At 41.4% G+C, this 4,497-nt stretch overlaps 1 pseudogene; it reads right to left on the bottom strand.

The window, feature by feature from the left end:
• Nucleotides 1-1,072: 1,072 nt before the first annotated feature.
• Nucleotides 1,073-2,748, bottom strand: LOC118842244 (annotated as a pseudogene).
• Nucleotides 2,749-4,497: the final 1,749 nt, after the last annotated feature.

Raw genomic sequence — 4,497 nt, 5'->3', positions numbered from 1 at the left:
TATTATTTAGTCCTGCAGCCACCAAATAACATTATGAGGCTGTGAAGAGAATCTGGGTTAAGAAGGTATTCCTCTTGACTTAGAGAATCTGATCTAGGATTGGACTCTTCTGCCCTCAGGGCAGTAGACAGAAGTGAGAGTTAATAGTGGGTGAGGTAGAGGAGAAGAGAGGTCGAGAGAGAGCAGTGAGGAGTGAGAAATTCTAAGTGACTGGGAAGAGTTCTGTGATGGGAGGGACTAAGCTAAGTCTATATAGTTTAGTTTTCCTGAGACACATGCTTCCTCCAGGGGACAAAGAAAGGAGAGAGTCAGGAAGACATGCAGAGAGAGCTAGAAAAAGATAGTCCCATGGAGAGACAGCAGCAAAATAGGCTACCCACAGGGGCGCCAACATATTTGTGGGTGAGGCTTGTGGAGTAAACTAGAGATAGACAGAAGGAAATCTTGAAAGACAAAAACATAGAGATTGTGAGTTCTAGTGCATGTCAGCAATATGGAAGACAGGGAGTGAGAAATTCAGTGAGATAGTCATAGCAGAAACTGAGGCAACAAGAGCTGGAAGTATTTGGGGGAGAATCCCAAAAACCAAGATGAGGAGACAAACCCTGGAATTCTGTGAAGACCTAGGTTGTGGAGGGGCTTTGTTTTGTTGGGCGGAGCTGGTGACTGAATGGAGATCTTTAGGAACAAGGGTGGATATTTTGTGATGTTTCTGAGCTGCCCAAATGTGGGTGTTTTCTTACTTTTCTTACTTTGACACTCCTAAGATTGAGTTTGTATTGAACACACAAGTGAGTGTGGGAGCTGATGTGTAATGTTTAGGTGGTCAAAAAGGAGATGACGTAGGTCTCTTCCTGAGGTTACAGACTTTTTTCCCCTGCAATTATTTTATTACATTAGGGGTTAGCACAAGATTTATGATAACACAAGACAAATTAAAAGCAAGTTAAACATTGGAAATTTTATTTCAGTGCAGAGTAGGAGGAAATGAACTTTTAAAAAATCAACTCTTATGTTTCATCTGAAAATGAAACAGCAAATAAATTAAACCCATGTTGACATAGAAGTCAGTTTAAATGTCCAAATTCATGGATATGCTTTGTCTCAGATAAGCTTCTGTTCCTTTGTCTTCCTTAAAAGATGCAGTTCTCTCCAACAACTTTGTAATTGAAATAATTGGCCCCAGTGTCCTCTGGGATATGGGAATGTCTAACGAGTGGTGATCTGGTACACGTTTTCTTGGTGCTGCCTTAATATTATCTACATGAAGAATCACTTCCACTGCTTCAGGCGCACTCAACAAAACTTGTCTCTTCACTTGGAAACTTTCTGTTATACCAAGTGTAGCCGTATCTCCAATGGTACCTTCCTTTGTGTCAAGTCCATATGTTTTTTGGCTTTCACTGTGGGCAGCACAGAGTTGAGACACCCAATCTGCACTGTCATAATCAGCATTGTCAGCTATAATGATTGGCAGCATTCTCAAAGCTTTAGCAAAAGACTCCATTGCAACAGCTTCTTTGCCTGGCATTCTAATGGCAAGTTCTGTAACAGCATGGGCCATCAGCATTTGAGAACATAAACAGTTCTAGAATCTTTCACAATCTGAGCAAGTACACAAAGAGCATCATGCAAAGATCTTTCTGCTTCATCTAAAATCTGCTGTGTGGCACCACCCAGAACAATGGTGCAAGCCTCACCCAGTGCTACTCCAGAAAAATGGATGAGTTTCTCTTCTCCAATCATAACTTCTTCAATAAGTTTGCAGCTTCCTAGCTTTACCAGTTCTGGGTAAACCTGTAACAAGGGCTAGGCATTCCACACTTGCAAAGTCTGCATGTTCAATTGCCATGACACCAGCAGCACCAAATAACTGTTCAGGGTAATTATAAACCAGCTGCCTGTTGATAAAGCAATTTATTCCATGCTTCAAGATGCAGTCAACTTTCTCCTTCATTTTTTCTTTTTCAGCCTGTTCTTTTTCTCTAACCTTTGCTGCAGAGTCAACGCTTACTTGGCAACCAAATATTTTTATTTTGTCCATGTCCGTCCAAGTATTTGCAATAAGAATTTTTGCATTTTCAATTCACTTTGGTTGGTTTACTCCAATTTTCTTATTCAACAAAAATAGGAATCTGCCAGACTTCCTCCCAGTTTCTTGATGATGTGTATAGCTTCAAGATTGCCAGATCCTTTCAGTCTAAGAACAGCTTCTACAGCTAACTCAGTAAAGTGGTCTTTGTGATGAGTTTGGAGCTTCAAGGACAATGTGGTCCCAGCAATGTTTATTAAATCTTCATGGAATGCAACTTCATCATAGCCATGATCAACTGTAGACAACAACAAAGCCTCTCTTGCTGCCTTTGTAGCTTCTCTCCAACCAGCAATAATGGTTTGAGGAAGAATTTTTTTGCAACCAAGGTCTCTGCTTCCCTTAACAACTTGGCTTCTAACACAGTTACAGAAGTAGTATCATCACCAACCTCATCATCTTGAACCCTTGACATATCAACTAAAACTTTGGCTGCAGGGTTGTCAACACCAATAGATTTTAAAATGGTTGCACCATCATTGGTTGCCATAAGAGAAGCATCTCTTCCACTGCTTAGAAGAATTTTGTCCATGCCTTTGGGTCCTAAAGTGCTCTTTACTAAGTCTCCAATGGCGATGGCACCAATAAAAGAAGACAAACGGGCTGTTTCAGCCCTTTCTTCATCATCACCAGCCTTGAAGATGTTAACAGATGCAAGCAAAAGGGATGCTTTTATCAAGCAAATAAGTTGGGGCAGCTCAAGTCCAACCAGACTGTAAATAATTTATTCAATGATTTTTTTTTATGCTAGGAAGCTTTAAAATGTTCACAAGAAAGCAAGACAGTAATTAGTAGAAAATGACAGAGGCTGCTGGTATAAAGTCTATTCTGGTGGGGAGGGTGTTCTATTTTTTCTAGGGCGCAGTGCCAGGTACCTAATTTTAAAGCCCGCTTATACATCACCGCCCACCAGTTCTTCCCAGGAGGGGAGAGAAAGGAATAAGAATTTAAACAGTGATAAGCACCCAACAAATGTCATCGCATTTAATTTATTTAATTTGCCGGGGTGGGGGGACATGAAAGCTCATTGTCCTGGGGTGTGAGATGTCCGAAGCCCAGCCCGAAGGGTGCCGGTGCCCAAGAAGCCTGGGGCACGGGGCAGAGTAGCGGCAGAGATGCCCCCTCAGCCCCTGAGGCTACAGACTTGAAGAATAACTCCCACTTCTTAGGTAGAGGTACTCTGAGTCCTCACAGAGTGTCTGCCTGCCTGCTTTTCTGTCTGATATTTCACAAAATGATACAGAGTGACACATAGATATCCAGAGTCACATATATTGGAGGACAGCTATCACACAATGACTCCAGGTGATTTGGACAGCCACACGGATCACTTCTAATACAGGATGTCCCTAAAGTCTGGACACATAGGAAAATTGATGGCAATGTGGACTTATTGCGTCGAATTCACATGAATCTTGCAAAGTGCATCATCCTTTGCATCACAAATGATGGAAATCATATTGAAGATGTTATTTGTTAATATTCCAATTAAATAAAATGTGGTTGAAAATTTCATTTATTTCATTTCTTGAAAATATGCATTTTTGACTATGTGTTCAGACTTTAGGAGCGGCCTCTAGAATCACAAATACTATGACACAACCACATGTACAATGATATATCTCCAATGTGTCACACAGTTATGCAGTGAGTGACAAACACTATCACTATCACCCAGTGACAGAACTATACACACAATTCCATATGCAGTGGCATATAATCACAGTAAGTAATATACACAGAGGCAGGAGTTGAGTTATTTTTCCTTTATTGAATAAGCCACATGAACAGTAGTCAGCAGTGAAGTGTTCTGAACTCCAGTCTATAGCAGCCAGGCATGGTGATGGGATGATCAGTCAGGGATGATTGGGGAGTGTAACAGTAAGGAAATAAACACAACATCAACAATAATCGTGAAAATGCTTATGTAGTTCTATATCACAAAGTATGAGAGACTCTCCATATCCCATAATCAAATGTTCGGCTCCCATAGCCAGTCAGCCCACTTTATCATAACAGCAAGGAACTTAAAATACCATATCACAGCCTGAAGCCTGGCCATCCCAAAACCTCTCTGACCCCCCTGCTGGGGTCTTCCCCAAAACAAACTCACAGTACAGCTAAGTCAGCCTGTTCAGTACTAACAATCATGAGGGTGGCCATTAGCAGCCATTAGTAGCCATAACATCTCTCTCTCTCTCTCTCTCTCTCTCTCTCAGCATTTTCTGTGACATAGCTTCCTTTTCTTGTCAGGAAGCTCCTCCCACCATGTAACTTAGGCTTCCTGTGACATAAGCAGGTCACATGGCCTATTAATGGGTGAGAAAGATCTTCAAATCTAAATTTCTACTACAGGGAGACAGGGCTTTGTAATTTGGAGTAGCCCAGCTTCCATTAGCCTAGGC

The sequence above is a fragment of the Trichosurus vulpecula genome, chromosome 3 (assembly GCF_011100635.1).
Source record: "Trichosurus vulpecula isolate mTriVul1 chromosome 3, mTriVul1.pri, whole genome shotgun sequence".
NCBI classification, from domain to species: domain Eukaryota; kingdom Metazoa; phylum Chordata; class Mammalia; order Diprotodontia; family Phalangeridae; genus Trichosurus; species Trichosurus vulpecula.
This window is presented reverse-complemented; position numbering and strand designations above follow the sequence as displayed.